Source organism: Canis lupus, chromosome 2 (genome assembly GCF_048164855.1).
Source record: "Canis lupus baileyi chromosome 2, mCanLup2.hap1, whole genome shotgun sequence".
NCBI lineage: Eukaryota > Metazoa > Chordata > Mammalia > Carnivora > Canidae > Canis > Canis lupus.
This window is the reverse complement of record NC_132839.1, coordinates 83,907,430-83,927,909: the sequence shown is the minus strand read 5'-3', so window position 1 is coordinate 83,927,909 and position 20,480 is coordinate 83,907,430. Positions and strand designations below refer to the sequence as shown.

Sequence of the window (20,480 nt, the reverse complement as noted above, 5' to 3'; positions counted from 1 at the left end):
CATTTCTCAGGGAAATCACAAGGCCACTGTGTCCCTCAAGCTCCTATATCTGGAACCATCACTGCAGATACGTTCTAGCTGTAGTAAGACTCAGGGATCAGGCATAGATTAGGAGAAGTACACAGACTAAAGGCACAACTTCAGGATAATGAAAGAAATCAGCACAATCTATCATTCTTGGCCTTATAAAGGTGTTCGCAGAATCACGTTGATACTGCTCCTGTTCTGCTGTGAGCTCACTGTGGTTAGTTGCTTCTGATACAGGCACATGACATACTGAATTTCAGTCATTGGCTGCTGACCTTGAGATGGGCTACCTCAACCTTGGAGAGGGTGGGGACAGAGATGACATATGTGTCATTTCTATCCCTATGTGATATTTTGATCCTCTGTGTTTCAGCAAACTTACTTCTCTTTCCCCTGGCCCTGCCATAGGTGTGAGAGAAGGCTTGCAATAATTAATTACACCCTTCATTCCTGTGCTGAAACTGTCTGGGAGCTTACTTCTAATATGCTACTTTTCTCGCATCGAATTCCCCTGAAGAGGTTTTGCTACAACACAAAGTAAAAATATAGTGAATTCCATTTAATAATTCTGTATTTAAAATTTTCATTGTTATTCATAAGTGAAATGTAGTATTTAATTTTAATATACTGTGTCACCTTTTTCAGGTCTTGGAATCACTTTATTACCTTCTTTAAAAAAAATATCTCAGAAGTTTCCCTGAATTCTCTTTTCTTGGTAATTTGTTTAAAATAATCTATTTCTGAAAGGTGTAAAAGTCCTTTTGAATCTGTTAGGAGACCTGGGAATTTTTTGGTTGGGGGACCTTTGCTCTAATCTGTTTCTTCTTTTATGGAAATTAGTTTTTTTTTTTTCCTAACTCCACTAAGGGCAATCACTCCTCCTATGGTTGTGTCCATAAGATACTTCTAATATATCACTTTTATATGTTTTGTTTTCTACTAAAATTTTCTACTAATATTTGATTCAGATCTTCAAATATATTTGCACAGATATTATTTTTAAAAAATTCTTTTAGTTTCTTATTTTGATATTTGTGTGTTCTACTTTTTAAAATTTAAAGTATTTAATGATGTGTTTTTTTTCTTCTGATTTTTCAAAGCACAATTTATTTTTCTACTTTGTCTTTTCTAACTCAATAAACTTGGCTTTTATTATCTCTAATAATTTTTTTTCCATTTCATTTATTTTAGGTTATTTTTATCTTTCTGTATGCAAGTGTCTACTCCATTTGTTATTTGTCTTGATAAAGATATTTAATGCTATGAATTTTCTCTGAGCACTGCTTTGTTTATATGTTGAAGAGTTTAATATATTATGATACTATTCTAAATTTATAAAAATTCTTTCAATTTCATTTCACATTTCCCCTTTGACCCAATACATTTTTAAATCAAATTTTGTGATTATTTAGTTTTTGTTTTCTGGAGGAAGAGACTTTTTGTTTTTTGATATTGTTTTCAATTTTTAACATTATTGTATTTTGGCCAAACCAACACTTGTGTGTGATTGCTGGCTTAGTTTTTGAGTTAAGGTTTTCTGTGTTTTAACATGTAATTAGTTTATTCCCTCCTTCATCTGCCAGAATAAGACAAGCCTCATATTATGTATATCTGTCTATTTCCCCTTCTGTCTTATTGATTCTGAGGTTGGTAAGAGCCTGGTTAGTTGCAGGAATTTCAAGAAGCGATGTGTGAATAAAGCCCAGCTTGAATAACAAATTATATGGTCCAACTACTGCCCGGGAAAGCCACACTTCAGGGTAGGAGGCTAGGAGCTGAAGTTTAACGCTAAATTTGGGTATGGATGTCTTGCCTGGTTTTGAGAGATTATCATTCTCAGTTTGATGCTTATGGTTTAAAGTTTACATTAACAATTGAGTAGAAATTGTTATTTCTACTCAATCGTTGAGTACAAAGATGCTACATATTTCAACTCAATTGTTGAGTAGAAAGATGCTACATATCCAATCTGAGGAATATTTATTACAAAGCTAAAATCCATTTTTAGAAAAAGGAAGGTTATTAAATCAAATATGAGGTATGCTTTTTTGAGCGCAAAACATAAATAGACTTTTTGCAATAAAATTAATATCTAAGCAATTTGTTTTCTTTAGATACTCATTTTAGATTTCAAAAGTTTGCTTTGCCTTACCTTAGGGCAATAATAATAATGGTAGCTAACACTCTTCAGTCTTCTCATATGCCAGATATTTTTCTAAGTGATGCACATATATTAATTCACTTAATCCTTAAAATCCTTTGAGGCAACACAATTTAAATAAATTATTATCTTTTTAATAAGTGAGATTCCAGTATTAATGAACAGATCTGTGTATATTTAATGCAGCTGAGTGGCATAAATTAATAAACTTTGAGTTATAAAAATTAGGTTTTTGCATATATTTTTTTCTGAATATATTTCCTATTTCTTTATCTTTTAAGCCATCAATTAATTTTTATTCTATAATTTAATCCTATGTGAAATGCATATACATGATAAAATCTATACTTGAATTTGTCATACATCTTATTATTTATTCACTAACTAACATCATATGTGTGAAGGGTTGAGTTAATCCCACTGTTTATGCCACATGGATATCTTTGAACTATTATATTATGAAGTACTATTATATGATGAATGTTATCATTCCTCTGGGGAAAATTGTGTAAATGCATACTGTTATCTATTCTTTTTTCTCTTCTTTTGCAAAAATCTTCTCTTTTTTGGATGAATTAAGAAAAAAGGTAGTTTGTTGCCACAAACCATGTACCTGAGGTCCTGCTAATCTACTTGAGCAGAGACACTATATTTGAACATCTAACACTATGGCTAAAATTTGTCCTGATACTTGAATGAACTTGCAGTACTCTACACTCGTCTTCTAAGCTTTAACTGGATTCTGCAGGGGACTTTTTAATTGCCCAAGGAAGGGGGCATCTGGGGCTGCTGGGGTGATGCGTGATGATGCTTTAGAGCTTTTGGCAAAAATTCAATTCACACTTGGTGTTCAAAGGTCTGTGAAACATATCAATATGTCCTTCCCTTAGGGTAATACTTCCCTTAGGGACTATTACCATCTTACTTAAGAGGATGTTTGAAGGCTTTTCTCCCTGCATATATGGACACTATACATTGGTTTCTGGATCTGAAAACTTCCTTGAGTCTTGAAAACTCTACATGAAATCATGACTTTTACTGGAGTGACTGGTCTCTGCCTTCCAGGCATCCATCATTGATTCCTTCTGCTTTCACAACTTGAGTGTCAACATCACTTTATGCTCATTTCTTTTATACTTCAGGATGTTGTATTTTATTAACTGTCTTTATAAATCTATATATCAGGCCACTTTGAATGCCACTCTGGACTTGGTGACCGGTGTGGTAATTGTGACCCCTAGCTTCTCATGGTTAAGTGTTGTCAAGTCTTGTCTTAGATTCTATCTTCATAGTCATCAGAAGGCCAAGTTCTTAACAGTATTTTGTCTTACTCTCAGGCTTGGCTATAGAAGAACTACAACAGAATCTTTTTATGATATCTTCTCAACAGTGTATTTCTCATGGACTTGGCAAATGGTATGCTGTAGCCTTCTCATGAAACATAATCATCTGATGGGTGTTCTGGATGTGGACAGCTTATCTTTTTTACCATGCCCATATTACCAAGTCTCTAAATCTCTTTCCATTTTCTTCCATGGGAATTTAGGGATTTCAGTTTTGCTCACTATGCTCATTGTTTGTTCAAAGCTTTCAATAGCCATTGTATTGGATGGTGACACCATCTTTGAAGCCCTTCCCAGAGCCAGAGCTTTCTATCTAGTATTTTGGAAGAATACTTTTAAATCTATAAACTCCTCTCTATCCAATTTTATGATCTAGCCCTCTTGGTCACTTTTAAAATCCAATGCCATATGTACTTCTCCATCCTGAGACATGAAATATACTTGTGACATTTATTTTTCCATGTCTATTCACTTTACTTATTTCTCCCAAAGTTCTTTTTCATGGTGGTTATATGTTTATCCCATTGGAGATTTTCATTTCATTATAAACTTCAGACTTAACTCTCAAAATATAATTGAGAATCAGGATAAAATTCAAAGCAAAATGACTTGACCAGATATTATGGATTGAAATGTGTGCACCTTAAATTCATAGGCTGAAGACCTAGTTTCCAGGACCTCAGACTGTGACTATATGGAGAGCTAAGATTTTAAAGAGATAAGTAAAAATATGCTAATTAGGGTGGGCTCTAATCAGATATGACTATTGTCTTTATAAGAAGCTGATATTTGGATACAGACAGGTACAGAAGAAACACCTGGTGAAGACACCCATCCCCACGATGAGAAGAAGCTTCAGAAGAAACCAAACTTGCTGACAACCTAGATTGTTCATTTCTAGCCTCCAGAATTGTGAAGGAATTAATTTCTGCTATTTAAGCAACCTAGTCTGTGGTGTTTCATTTTGGTAGACAGAAAACACTGTATCAGAAGTAAAATATCTCGATTTTGTCAGATTCTGTTTCATTTTATTGAAAATGCAATTTATTTTATTTTTTTAAATTATTTATTTATTCATGAGAGACACAGAAGAGAGGCAGAGACATAGGCAGAGGGAGAAGCAGGCTCCCTGCATGGAGCCTGATGAGGGACTCGGTCCCAGGACTCCAGAATCATGCCCTAAGCTGAAGATAGATGCTCAACCACTGGGTCCTCAGGCTTCCCTGAAAATTCAATTTACTTTCTTTTGGTTTTGAGCTGGAAGATACATTTGCTCCAACACTCTCTCATTTGGCTTAAGTGACAGTTTGGAGAAGTACATCTAAATATTGATTCTTATTCTTGGAACCTGAAGTGAACTTTTGTTTTTAACATTCTCTTATCATTGTATTGTGAAAGATAACCTTTTGAAATATGGATAGAAGAAGAGATAAACAGGATTGTTTAAAGAGAATAATATGGAAAATATAAAATTTGTATGCGAATTACTTATTAGTTAACAATTTATCAGCAATGTACAATTTAAAGGAAGGATACATGCAGTGATGGAATTATATTTTACTGAACTCAGAAGATTTAAGAGATTGTATATTAATTGGACTTTAACCTATGAATACTTAATTTCAAAACATAACGTGTGTTTCTGTGTATTTGTGTATATCTCAGAATCATAAGATTGTTCTGTAGAGATAATGTACTAAGAGAAATCAAACTAAGGTTTGACTAAAATGTGGGATCCTGAAAATATATTGGAGAGAGAGGACCTTTAAGATTGCTTCTCCTGTAAAAAATTTTAAAATATATTTTATAGTTAAGATACGTTTGAGCTATGCCTTCTTTCTCTCTTCTTTTTTTTTAAGATTTTATTAATTTATTTGACATAAAGAGAGAGAACAAGCAGGGGGAGCAGCAGAGGAAGAGAGAGAAGCAGGCTCCCCACTGAGCAGGGAGCCTGATGTGGGGCTTGATTCCCGAACTCTGGGATCATGACCTGAGCCAAAGGCCTAAGCTTAACCAACTGAGCCACCCAAGTGTCTCTGTCTCTCTCTCTCTCTCTCTCTCTCTTTTAAAATGTTTTCTAACCTCATTTTAGAGTCTCACTTAGAAAAAACCTCTCCATTTACTTGTGAATCATGAACAAAATCATATAAACCTCTGAGTCTAGTGCACAATGGCTTCCTATAGACTTTACCATGTGAGTCAGTCACCTGGTCAGTCACAAAACAAAATCTGTTCTTTAGAAAATGAACTTTTACAACTCTTAAATTATAAGATTCTATTTGATACCCCTCTCCATACTGCTTTTTCATAAATGGGAGATCTCTCTCATTTGCAGTGTCACAGAGGCCTCTTATTGTCACAAAGTCCCCTTTTCTTTGGAGGTCACTCTTTGAGGTTTCTCTTCCAAACCTGCCCCCAAATTTTGTGTATACTACCTAGACTGCGTGTCAATTTACAGTATCTAAAATACAACTTCAAAATTTGATGAAAATCTTGTTTTTAGGTATGACTGTAACAAAGAAAAAGCCTAATTTTGTTTGTATATACTTACCTTTCAACATTTATCACAAAACTTCACTCTAAGTAGACCATTTGATGATCAGAATCTACATTAGAAGAACTGGCTCAGAATAATTGGTGGTGCATTGTGTATTTTGTTATCTGTATGATTTAGATAGCAGAGATAGAACAACCATTTGAATATTTATCCATCCATAAGCAAGACTTAAAATAAAAACACACAGAATCAGAACATGTCGGTTTGTTTTTAAACATCCCTAAGAGCCAGTAATTTTTCTTACAATAAACCAGGAAAGATGTATAAAAGTGTCATAAATGTTTCAATGGATATAGTAAACCATGATATTTTGTTCTTGATTGTGACTTTAAAAGAATCTCTTTGTGGATAGGTATATGACTGCGTTTGTAAATAATAAAGTGGTTAATGAATTGCAACCAAAATTGATGGTGTTGCCTAATTTTATATAAGCCCTTATAATTTGACGAGCTACCTGGGATTCATTTACACCTAACGAATTGTGTGACACCATGTCACTATTAGATTTCGACGAAAGAGATGAACAGATTTGTTTATTTAGTTTAAAGTTTAAGTCAAGTGCCTTTCAGGACTTTGTCTTTTGGTTTTAAGAACTTATCCAAGATAAGAGGGGAAAACGAAAGATAACTGTACCATTGATACTCCTAATTAAAATTTTTTCCACTGAATACCTTTTAACAAAAGAAATACAATAACAATTATAGTTGCTCACAAAGGATTATAGAAATGGTAAAAGGGCCAGCTTGAAAACGCCTGTTTTTAATCTTGCAGAGAGAAACTGTACTCTTTCATTTCCGTTGTACTGGAGTATAAGAAATCAATGACAGGTACATCTCTCTTTGGAATAACTTTTATAACCTTCTCTCAAAAAAGTCTCTATTCTCGGCATGCCACCCACAGTTCACTGACTTTGAACTAGTCATGTCCAATCCCCAGCCCAACTAGGTTGTTTCAGCTATCTCTGGTGGAAAAATCCCCTGAGACTTCTTTGCCGAGATATTTCCAGTAACTCTTCTCATAATAAAGATGAGTTTTAGAGGCCAGCTATGTTACCGATCAAATGGAGTTTGGGGCTTATTTTCTTTTTTAACATTTTGAAAGCCATATCAGTTTACCAGTGTATATTGAAAAAAATAAAAAAAACATACCTAAAAATTATTTCTTTTATCCCTGTGTTTTATTACTTCAGAATGTGTATATAATCCTGTCCTGTATCCTTTTATTATTTTGCAATTGAGAGAATTTATTCTCTCGGGAATAAAAGTGCTTCCAGTCAGGACTGTAATTAATACCACAGTGGGCTCCTTATCCCTATTATATTATCTGTCTTAAATATATAGTTAAAAAATAAAGTCCCAAAAATCTGATGAGAAGGAATTTTTTTTTGCCATTATAATGTAGGCTTCTGCTGCAGTAAATAAATAGATGATAGATAGATAGATCAATAGATAGATATAAACTTGTATATAATGAAATATAAGTAACATATTTCATTATATACAGATATACTGTTATTCATTATATATGATATATAAATATATAATATAAACACAAATTTAATTTATTACAGGCAGGTAATAATATATATAAATATATAAATTTATATATAAGTGCATATTTATTCATTATATATATATATATATATATATATCAATAAATATTTGTTGAGTCCCTACTGTATGCCAAACACTCCACAGTGGCACAGAAGCAGTAAGAACTAAGAAGTTCCATGAATTTTAGGGTGTACTTATTAATGGGAAGGAAAAGAAGGAAAACATGGATATATGTTCATTGCATAGCATGGTAGCAGATGAAGCATGCTAAGGAGAGCTAAAGTATAATTAGTTTGGGTAGTATATGGGGGTTTCCTTCTCTCTTTCTCTTTCTTGTTTTTGTTTTTTTAATCGAGAAATCAAGATAAGACTTGAGGAGAAGGTGACATTTAGACACAGTGGGTCAAGCACAGAAAACAAACATCAGAAATATTCACGAGATAGGAACATATCTGGCATATTTGAGAAAAAGCAGAGGGAAGGGAAATGAAGACAGTGCTTGTGATTAGTTCACAGTTTTGAATGCCCTGCATTGTGCAGAGCATGTTAGGCCTTTGGGAAGCTACTAGCTGTACTCTACAAGAGATGAGGAGCCACCGGAGGGTATTTAGCAGAACAGTGAGCAGATACCCTGAAAGGTGTTGAAAGGGTCCCTCCAATTGCTGTGTTGTAAGGAGACTCTGCAAAGGGGTGGGAGGGGGTGGAGGAAGAATGGAAGTAGAAATAGGAGACTATTACAATAACCTGGGTGACCAGGAATAGTGCCTTAGAGAAAGCTTGGGAGTGGAGAGATAAGGAGATATCCCAGATATGCAATATATATGAAATGTTTCAAAGATGAAGCAAGTTTTTGTTTTGTTGTTGATATTGTCTCTCATCCCCTGAAATGATACAGGCTGATTATGGGGAAAAAGATGTGTGTGGCTGGAGCAGATTCTAGAGGAACCATCCAAAGTTGTGCTTTGAGGACTTCAGGTGTGAGATGTTTTAAGTAGAGATGCCAGTACACAGTTCTATAGAGTTTTATGGAATTTAGTGAAGAAGAGTTTCATTACATAGATGATAATTGTAATGGCGAATCAGAAGAAATGATTGGCAAGAAGAGAAAGATAAAAGATTCAAAACAATGATCCTTAGGCCACTCCAAAGTTAAGATGTTGGTGAGAATTGGACTCCAAAAAGTGAGACCAAATAAATAATAATAATAATAATAATAATAATAATAATAATAAATAAACAAACAAATAAATAAATAAAGCGAGACAAAGTATGACTAGCACCAAACATCAGAGAATGTGATGTCCAGAAGCCAAATGAAGAAAATACTTCCTTGGATAAAGAAGATCTTCACTTCGGTGCCTGATGATATGTCAGGATCATGACCAAAATATGATCATGAATTAAACAATGTAGAGGTGAATAATGACCTTAAAACAAACCTCATTCCTTTCAATCATAAATATTGTTCATTCTTCCCAAATTTGGTAATTTTTTATCGAATATGTATATATCAATAATTAATATACAGTTTTGTTTCATAGGTATTCAAACTATATAAATGGGATACTCTTTTATAATGTAAACACTTTCTGTTTTTACTGAACAACTGTTTTTCATATATAACTACATGAATTGAATATATATATGGCTCTAGTTCCCTCCTTTGAACTAGCCATAGATAAAGGGAGACATGATATTCCACAATATATTTATTTTATTTAAAATGAATATTTACATTGTTTCAAAATTCCTGCCCCATGCAATGTTGCTACTAACACCCTATGCATTTCCTTCCACATACTAGGTAAGATTTTTTATTTCTTTTTCTTTTTTTTTTTTTTTTAGGAGTGGAACTGCTAAAGTATATGTGTATTTTCAACTTTATTAGATATTTAATTTTTTTGCTTAGTCTTGCTGGACTGGTTAAGATCATTTTAACAATATTAAAAGTTGTGGGAACTCATGCATGATTGATGACTTAAATGAGAACATGTGTAATACTTCTTCATTAAAATATTTTTTTGAGGAGCCCCGGTGGCTCAGTGGTTTAGCGCTGCCTTCAGCTCAGGGTGTGATCCTGGAGTCCCAGGATCGAGTCCCAGGCTCGACTCCCACATCGGGCTCCCTGCATGGAGACTGCTTCTCCCTCTGCCTGTGTCTCTGTCCCTCTCTCTCTGTGTCTCTCATGAATAAATAAATAAAATCTGTTTTTTTAAATAAAATCTTTTAAAAAATATTTTTTTGAACATATCTATTTTCTTACTTTGTCACTTGACATGGCCTAGAGTCAATTATGCTGTAGTGGAAATAAGCAAATCTAGTCCATAGATTTTTTGGGTTTTGATAATATTCTCCAAGAAACGGAACCGAGGCCCTTTGAAATAATGGATAATTCTAGAATTAGGGCATTAAAATGTACAAGAAGAGCATGAATTGCCTTTTTTTTCCAGAAAGGAAGGAAGTGCTAAGTCCAAAAACCCCCAGTAAAATGAGGGTAACTCCAAGGAACAGAGGAGTCAACTTAGGAAGTTCCCAAAGGCCAAAAGTGAAGTATTTTTTAATAACAAAATAATGAAATGTTGGATCATGACCCAAAGTATAAAATAAGTATCCATGAATCTGTATGAGTTATAAATAAATGATTGAATAAATAAAAGGGAGATAATAGACAAATCTCTCACACAGAGTAATTATAAGTAATTTATTATAAATATTCTGCCTTTAAGAGGAGCATAAGGCCCTGCTCCTTAAATGTGGGTTATTCTAGTGACTTCCATCCCTAAAGTAGAGTATGGGATTAAGTAAACCAACTTTTTTTTTTCAAGATTTTATTTATTTATTTATTCATGAGACACACACACACACACAGAGAGAGAGAGAGAGAGGCAGAGACACAGGCAGAGGGAGAAGCAGGTTCCACGCAGGAAGCCCGACGTGGGACTTGATCCTGGTTCTCCAGGATCAGGCCCTGGGTTGAAGGCGGCACTAAACTGCTGAGTCACCCAGGGATCCCCAGTAAACCAACTTTATAATGGAGAAAATTTGACAAACACTGTCTCAGCCAGGTGATCAAGTTTAGCATCACCAAAGACAAATCACACTGATATCATGTCATCTTTATATATGGTGATGAAAATAGGGCTTTAGTTTCAGTGGCCTTCATCCCTAAAACATAAATACCCAATCTACTATGAGAACAACATGAGCCAGATTACAGTGAAGTGGCCTCTACAAAATATTTGTCCAATACTCTTCCAAACAGTCAAGGTTATCAAAATCGAAAACAAACAAACAAAAAACACGAAAAAAGAGAAAAAGAAAATGTCACAGTCTAGAGGTGTTTAGCAGAACATGCCAACTAGATGCAGTGCACTCTTCTGAATGGGATCTGAAATAAAAAGTCATTAGTAATGATTAAAAAAATTTGAATTAAGAATGGACTTTAGTTAATACCAATTGAAGTAAAGTTCTCCAGGGAAACAGAACCAATAGGATATAAATATTTATTAATGGAATTAATGGTAAAGGAGGCTGAGAAGTCCCAAAATCAGCCCTGTGCCAGCAGAGAAACTGGAAAGCCAGGGGTATAATTATTTCAAGACTAAATCCCTGAAAACTTGGGGAGAAGGGGGAGGTGGTGGTATAAATCCTGATCTGAGCCTGAAAGCTGAAGAGCTAGGTGCATAGAATTCTGAGGGTTGGGGATCTTAGATCGAGCAGAAATAATGAATTTGCTTTCCTCAACCTTTTTGTTTTATTCAGTCCCTCAAGGGATTGCATGATACCCACTGGCACCTTTGAGGATGATTTTCTTTACTCAGTCTACTGATTCAAATGCTAATCTCTTCCAGAGACATCCTCACACTCAGTATTGTTTTACTGGCTCTCTGGGCATCTCTGAGCTCAGTCAAGTTGACACATTAAATTAACCATCACAGCAACATATCAATATTGGCTCAGTAATTATACAAATTTTCATACTTAATTAGAGAAACTGGGTATTACTCTTTGTATTACCTTCATAAATTTTCAGAAAATCTAAAGTGTTTCTAAAATAACAATTGCATTTAAAATATTAAGAGTTTTTATTAGGACTTTTCAAGATATTAAACTTCTTCCTATTCCTCCTTTGCTAAGATTTTTTTAATATGAATGTGAAATGAAAGCTAAAATACATTTTCTCATACACTGATATAACCACTCTATTTTCACTTTTGGTCTGATATGAAATGAAGAAAATTATATTAATCAATTTTCTAATATTAAAGCATCTTTAGTGAGATATTATAGAATAGGCTAGAGCAAAAATCAAAAACAAAAATAAAACAAAATCCCCTAAATCTCAGGAACTTAAAAGTTAAAGGTTTACATTTCTCTAGAACTACATGTTTATGGCAATTTAGTGGACATTCTGATCCATGTCATCTTCACTGAGGAGATCCAAGTTAAGCAACTTCTATCACCTATATATCACTGAACACAGTGAAAACAAAAGGAAATATGATTACGAGCACAGAATCACATTTTTCAAAGATAATTTTTGTTGGATCTTTTCTTCCACCATGTATAGTCTATAGCTTGGTCTCTCCAGTGAATTTTTCATTTATTATATTATATTATATTTTATTTTATTTTATTTTATTTTATTTTATTTTATTTTATTTTATTTTATTTTATTTTATTTTATTATTATATTATATTAGTTCCACTTGGTTTTGTTCTCTTTATTCTTATGTTTTCTCCTTGAGGGAGTTGCTGGCTTATAAACTAGTATCTGAGAGACTAAAAATCTGAGAATTATAAGTAGACAAATAAAGCCAAAGTTAAGAGTGATACAAAGTTCACTGGAGTTCAGGGAATCCTAAGGAGAGGAAACCTAGAAACATGTCAGATATTCCATTGGGATTCATAACAACTCTACACGAGGAATCAGTGTGAGAAGAAATTTAACTTCTTCTTAGAAGGACTTAAGTTCGTCCTTGAATTTTGGCATCCCCTAATTAGGTCAAGATTATATAGAATTGCTGGTTCCCCAGGCCTAGCTGTCTGAAAGAAGCAAAAATAAATCCTCTTTGAAAGAGTATAAATTAATCCAGTACTTTAAAGCATTAACTATATATATTTTCTTATTTGTAATGTTTGGCACTCAATTCATAATAGTTGAGTATATGAAAAGACAAGTCCTGCCCATTAATCAAGAGACAAAAACAGAAAACACATACAGGCTCACAGGAAATCTAGATAATGAAATTACAGACCCAGACTTCAAATTGACCTGATTAATAAGTTAAGAAATGACAAAATATGCTAGAGAGAACTTATGAGGAAAATTGGAATCATTGGAAATTCTATGACTGAATATTTGTCTCTGTCTTTCTATTCACAAATTCTTTCTTCAGTGATATTTACTCTGCTGTTAACTAATCCATGAAGTTTTAGTTTTCATTATTTCATTTTTCAAGAACCATGCCATAAATATGAAAAAAAAACAGATACCTGAAATGATATATGTAGAGGCAAAAATTGAATAAATGACAGAGTCTGAAAGCCAAGAGCATAAATTTCATGTTAAGCAAAAAGGACAAAGAATAAAAGAATGATTTCATTTATATAAAGCCAAGAAAATGGGAAAATCTAATCTATAATGTTATATGTCTTCACAATTCTTAACTTTGGCAAGAATGAGAAGATGGTTCTTGGGAGAAGGCAAAGGGTTACGTCTTCATGGATGTTACTACTCCTCCATGTACTGGCCCGACTGGTAGTTATGTGGTGTACACCCTGGGATGTTTCTTCAGGCATATAATTACTTATATCTTTACTCTCTTACATTCATTTTATACATCAGAAAAAAAGCTTTATAACAAAATAAAGGCCTTTACTGCTCATTGGACAATGATCACTCCTTTCCCCTACAAAAACAAAAACAAACAACAAACAACAACCACCACCCGAGGATCACATCAGTATTTACCACATTTTATTTTGAAGGTAAGTGTGATCATCTGTCAATTCTGTTTTCATATTGATAATGTCAAACTTTAAGAAGAGTCTCATTCATCTAGGTGTCTACTTGTTATTCGATTTTGGTCCCTGTGTGTGTTGGGATGTCAGCTGAGCTGGAAAGAGAGCTGAACTGTCAGGTATCCGAGTAGTCGTTAAAGCAACAAGACAAAAATGAAAGTAACACTCAAGCCTTTAATCACTAACCATGATAGCATAAGCAAGAGACTCAAACCTGTTCCATTTTTCCGATGAAACAGCAGGTGAATCAGTGATGAAGGAACTCTGAAAAAAGGTCCTGGCAGTTTTATGGACTCTCGGGTCAGTTTCCTATGATTAGAGCTTTTTTGGTCCTATCAAAAAAGTCTTTGTCTAGTCCAAAGTTGTGGAAAGTTTCCTTTATTTTCATACAGGATCTAAAATACTGGCTTTTACATTTTGGTCTGTGATCTACTGCACATTGCTTTTCTGGTATGATGTGGTATAGATCAAGAGGTTTTGTTTGTTTGTTGTTTGTTTTTAGTATGATTATTATGACTGTCCTTTTTTCATTTCAGATTAACAACTTTGTTGACAAATGATTGATCAGATATGTGCAATCTATTTCTGGACTCCATTCAGTTCCATTAATATATTTTGTTTATCCTTATGTGAAGCTGTATTTTCTTAGTTACTATAGTGCATATTGCTGCTAAATGGTTTTAATTTTTCCATATTTTTTAAGATTCACAATGTATTATTACCCTCTTTTATTCTACTAAATTTCATATGTTCTACTTCACATGAACTTTAAGACAAAACAAAATGATATAATTCCACTTACTATTCCAAACCTTTGTGCCTTTGTTGTCATATATTTTATTTATATGTGTTATAATAATTATATATAATAATTATAGTCTTTGCTTTAGTCAGTTGTCATTTAAAGATCTTAAGAAAATAAAGATAATCTTTATATTTATTATTACATTTTCCATTTCCAATTATTTCCATTTATTCAGTATGTCCAAGTGTCTATGGTAACACCCCTTCAGCATGAAGAACTTCCTTAATCATTTCTTATAATAATATTTCAGTAGACTTCTCAGCTCTGTTTATCTGAATTTTTTATGTCAAATTTAGCTCTCTTTATGCAGATTAATTTCTTAAGATACAGAATTCTAGGTTGACGATATGTTTTTTAAAACACGTTAAATATGATCAGCCATTTTCATCATGTATTCATCATTCCTGACAAGTCTACTGGAATTTTTAATAATGCTACCTTGTATCTAGTTTTTTTTTTTTCTTTTTCATCCTTTGTCTTTTCTATTTATTTTAGGTTTTGAGAAGTTTGTCTATGATATGCCTATATGTGGTTCTTTATCTCCCTTTGGATAACTATAAGCCGAGTATCTTGGATCTGTGGTTTCTTATTTTTCCACTAACCCTTGGAAATTTGAAGGTCAATATTTCTTCAAAAATTTCCTTCTCTAATTTTCTTTGGGGAATCCAAATGCATGTATGTCACATTTGATCCTTCAGGTAATCAAGTTTCTGTTTTGTTTTCCAACTTTTTATCTGTTTGGATCAATTTGAATAATGTCTATTAGCCTGAATTCAAATCACTGATTTTTCTGCTTTTTAAATCCATCCTGTAACTTTCACATTTCAAATATTTTATATGTGAATTTCTAAAAATTCTTCAGACTTCTCTGTTATAATTCTATTTATTTATTTTGGCCAAGTTTTTCCATTTGTTCTCTCAGTTGTGCTTCTTTTCGTGCAAATTATGTACATATTTATACAGTCTGTTTTCAAGTCCTTTTCTGTGAAATACATCATCAATGTCACCTGTTGTTGAAGTCTGTTTCTAACAGCTAGCTCTTTAATGCCTTTTGTGGAAGAATTACATGTTTCTGTGTTTTCGTGTCCAGTAATTCTGACTGGTTGCTAAATTGTAAATTATCTGGATTATGTTTCTTCCTTTAAAGCACTGTGTTTTGTTCTGGCATATAGTTAATGATTGATCATTATGAGCCTTTATTTTAGGCTTTGTTTGGGTAGCTCTGTTTCAATATCTTTGCTTAGTCTTAACCTGTCATCTTACTTTGGAGGCATGGACTTTCTGGAGTGTCAACTGCATGTCTGGGATCCCCAACAGGAGTCTGCTCTAGCTAGACCATACTGTGATATTTCCCTAAACTGAGCAGCCTCTTGTGTCTTCAATCCATTATTAGGCCTCAGCAGCTGCTCTATGCCAGGCCTTGGAATCTCGCCCTGAGCATTCAGAACCTTGCCTTCTGCAAGGAACAGAGGGAATAATATGCTAGCATAAGACTTTCTTCTCTGCACAGCTTTCCTTTCTACCATCTAGACTCACAAAATTATTCCACCTCAAGTCCTGGACTCTGATTTCTGCCTGCTTCATTCATTGAGAATGCAGCTTTCTGCTTGGGTTCCTACTCTTTGTGCTGTGGTCTAAAAAAATCTCTTAGGCAGGAAGTCAGGATAATGTGGAGCTCATTTATAGAGATGTTTCCTTTAAAAAAAAAATCAAATAAAATAGCCTTGCACTTTTTGTTGCCCGTTGCTTGCAAATAACCGTCACATAAATTCTGTCTTTTTTCATATTTGTTTACAAAGGTGCATAAGTCTCATATAGGAACTGTGTTATGGCCAGAGGTGGAAATCCTAAATATGTTTTATTTCCAATTAGCTAAAGAAAACTTGAGGTATCTGGTTTGCTATATTTATCTTAAAGTAAGACTTTGAGGGAATATGGGAACTACTTTGGGGAAAGTGCATTCCACTTTGTCTCAGCGTAAAAAGAAATTTAGCTTGATTTAATCTAACTTGTTAGAATGGTCTAAAATGGTCTAAAATATTACCATGGGGACAACAAAATTTAAATATTTACTTTGGATTTTTAGGCTGATAAAATATCATCCTCACTCTCATTCTCCTCATCATCATATCACAGCTAGCACTGAATATTCTTGCACATAGTACATTTTTTAACTCATTCACCACTCATGGCAATCTTGTGATTTAATAATATTTTATATGGGGAGACATAGAGAGATTAAGACATTTTCTCAAAGTCACACATAAAGGATGCTTTGGAACCAGGAATCTAACAGAAGCAACCTCAGTACATACTCTTCACTAGTATGCTTTCCCACTCAAAGCTAGCCATTTCTCCTATGATCTCCAAAAATAGGCTTTTGAGGAGTACAGAAAAGGTGGAAAACACAGTCTATGTTGGAATTATAGAGAGGACAACTGATAAGAGCAATGAAAATACTTAGGAGAGATAATCTTATCATCGGAATGACTTATTTAAGACTTGTCTGTACCTGCCCTCTAAATTCTACCTTAAAGAGCTATTATTCATATTCCAGGATTCAGTTTGGATGTCCCTTCCTCCTTGAAGATTTTGCTAAATGCTCACCCCCATCTTACCTCCAAATTGTATGAGATGCTCCTCTTTTGTGTGTTGGAATCTCTATCATAGTACTCATGATACTATCCTCTAAATTCCCCTTTACTCTACTCATGGACTCCAGACTCAAAAACTTGAGTCTTGAAAGCTGGAACTTGTGTCATTCATCGCTTTATCTCAAAAATACGCATGCAGTGCCTAAACCACAGTGGGGGTTCAATTTCTTATTTTAAGTTTCATATAGTACAATTAAGAAAATTGAAACGCACCTATACGTGATATAGTCAAGATCTGCCTTCAAAGACAAGATGCCCTCCACCCATGTCATCACTCTGATGACAAAGCCCTAGTCTGGTTATGCTATGATTATTTCTAGCCTTTCTTCTGGAAGCATTTGCCAATACTTGAACTGAAGAAGACAGGCTCATATACCTCTTGAGAAAGTCAAAGAAAGACAAGCTTCTTCGTATTGACTATATAGCTGCAAAGTATTCTTTTTTATCAGGGATAGGGTTTTTCTTATCTCCATGGATTGTTTTAGAAAATAAATGATAGTTTAGACATTTTACAGAAATTTGTGTGTTAAGTGTGAAAGAATCATCTAACAACATAAGATTTTAATGGAAGGTCCTTCATTGGCAAGAAGATTCTTCTCTATCCAGATGTACAATCATAGTGTTAAAACAAGTGGCTAAAAATGTTTTAAAGGGTGACATGGGCCATGTCACACATTTGACTAAATATGAATTCTTTCAGGAAAACAATCCTACAAAAATACCTAATTAACTTTTAGCTAAAAATAATTTTTTTTTCCTTTTCTACTTTTTCCTTCTCTACTAGTGGGTCTCACTTAGTAAACTGTTTAGGTTGCCTCAGGATATGAAATCTGTCAAGAATATTATTGAGACATGGGAGAAGGTTGGTAGAACCTTCTCCGTCAGAATAGATGACAACTAATTATAGTCCAGAAACTGGAAACACTTGGGGAAGAAATGAAGTCTGAGTCTGCCCAGATAAGATTGTTTGAGGCTATTTTTGAGGGTGAGAGTATTTATGAGTTGTATTAATAATAGATGAACGAATGTTGTAGCACTAAAATATGAAAGCATTCACATGCTTATTTGACCACTAGGAAGTTGCTTGCTTGGCAACAATACATAATAAAAATAATATAAGCATTAAATAATAAATCATTTCTTTAAAATTTTTTCATGATATTCTTTAATATTCATAAAGTTGTTAACAAAGGTTTTTAAAGCTCTGCAGTGTGACATTCTAAGAAAAATGAAGGAATGTGTTTTCCTGAAATTAAGAGATGCTTTGTGATTTTTTTTGTATGATCACTGTGATTTCTTTTTTTTTATCACTGTGCTTTCTGAATGCTAACATTGTTTTCTGTGTGTTCTCTGTTATTAAGCAATTAATATTTTTATGATAAAATAACACTATTAGCTTTCCTTTCTGTGATTGAATATTTAATCATTAGATGAAGACTCTTGAGATTTCATTCTCTTTCTTGACAAAGGAGAGAAAGGGGCTTGCTGGTCTCTCTTACACCCGCATAAAGAGCTTTCTTCTGACTCAATCAGTGCACCTGGGGAATACACTGGAGAGGTATCACCGGTGTGTTTTGATTTAAGAAGCATCGAGTAAACTATACTCTGAAGCCTCAGCTAGACCTTGGTGCTGCAATGCCCCCAAGTGTGTGAGAGCCCTTTCATAAACCAGGGTCCCTTTGCTTCAGGCTTTAGCTGCAAAGCCATCTGTGTGCAGATGTGGGGAAGGGTGACAATGCCACTGCTTCAGTATAAAGAAAGTATTAGATTCTCTGTCACTAGGACTTGACATATGTGCAGGAGGTGATAGGAAAGGTCCATGTGGAATAGTAAAGACACATTTTATTTTCTCATTTTCCAACTCTGTACATAAAACTCAAAAGAGATGGAGACAGATTGGATAAGTAGCTGATAGCTAAAAAGTGATGTCGTTGAGACACGAAACCCGAGGCTCCAGAGACTGTGACCTTAACTTCTCTTTTAACAGCTTCTGCATTCACCTCCAGATGTGGTGGGAGCAACACAGATCAAGCCTCACTGGGGACAGGAAGGGCTGCAGGCAGCAAGACCTCTGGCAACATATTAGCTGTAAGAATAACGCTTGTGTTAGAATCTCCACTTCCAGAATTGTGCCTTCCATCGCTCTGTCCCCCTGCTGCCAAGTGATTTTTCTAAGATGTAAATGTGCTCACATTGTCTAGGACTCCAGGTTCTTTGGGGGTCTCAGAGCTCCAGGGTGCAATCCTCTGCCTTCTCATGATAGAGGAAGGCTTCATGACTTGGCCCCTCCCTTTCTTCCTTACTTCGTTTCTCTTCAACCTCCTTTTCCTCCCTGCACTTACCTGTGTGTAGGTACATGTTGTGCCTCAGAAATAAGGAATTACTTTCATTTGTGAACATGAAGGATGTCACATGTCTTCGGATTATCTGTAATGTAAATGGGACTCAATACAAAGCTGTTGAGTGGATGAACACATGCATACACCATGTCAGCATCTTCTCTTCACTCTCCTTTGGCAAGTTCTTACTATTTTCACTCTCTCATTGAATACTCTCTTCTGGAAAGCTGTGTTTGGCTCTCCAAGGCAGACTTTTCCTATTGTCACCTAGTCACTCAAAGAAAAACATGTCTAGATTTGCTTTCCTAAGCAATCTAAAGTAATTTCATTTTGTGAGAAATACAAACAAGGGGTGCCTGGGTGGCTCAGCTGGTTAAGCAACTGCCTTAGGTTCAGGTTATGATCTCAGGATTCTAGGATTGAGCCTCAGAATAGTCATGCTCCCTGTTCAGCTGGGAGCCTGCTTCTCCCTCTCCCTCTGCTGCTCCTCTTGCTTGTGCTCTCTAGCTCACTCTTTCTGTCAAACAAACAAACAAACAAAAAATAAATCAATCTTAAAAAAAGAGATGTGAGCAATATGAAAAACAAAAACATAAATAAAAAATGCATTCTGAAGTTTTATTACCCAATGATTTTAGTAATCACTGGCATTTGCACATTGTAATCTCTCAAAAATATCTGCTGATTGACTATTTGACTACTTGCCTATTATCCACAAGTGGCCTTTTAATTAATAACTTAATGAGGGTGCCTGGATGGCTCAGTGGTTGAGCATCTGCCTTCGGCTCAGGTCGTGATCCCAGGGTCCTGGAATAGAGTCCTGCATAGGGCTCTCTGTGCGGAGCCTGCTTCTCCATCTGCCAATGTCTCTGCTTCTCTGTTTCTCATGAATATATAAATAAAATCTTAAAAAAAATAAGTTAATGGAAAAACTACATTTTTGCATAGAGTCGTTCCTGATAATAAAACTTGGTAAATTTATTATGTGCATGTTTCTAGATACAATATATTAAAAGC

General features: G+C 34.4%; 1 long non-coding RNA gene across 1 annotated transcript; it reads right to left on the bottom strand.

The window, feature by feature from the left end:
- Positions 1-18,946: 18,946 nt before the first annotated feature.
- On the bottom strand, positions 18,947-19,964 carry LOC140610600 (uncharacterized). Its single transcript, XR_012012193.1, has 2 exons — positions 19,467-19,964; positions 18,947-19,210 (listed from the first exon to the last, which is right to left on the bottom strand). It is a non-coding gene; the product is annotated as an uncharacterized lncRNA (long non-coding RNA).
- Between the last annotated feature and the right edge of the window lie 516 nt (positions 19,965-20,480).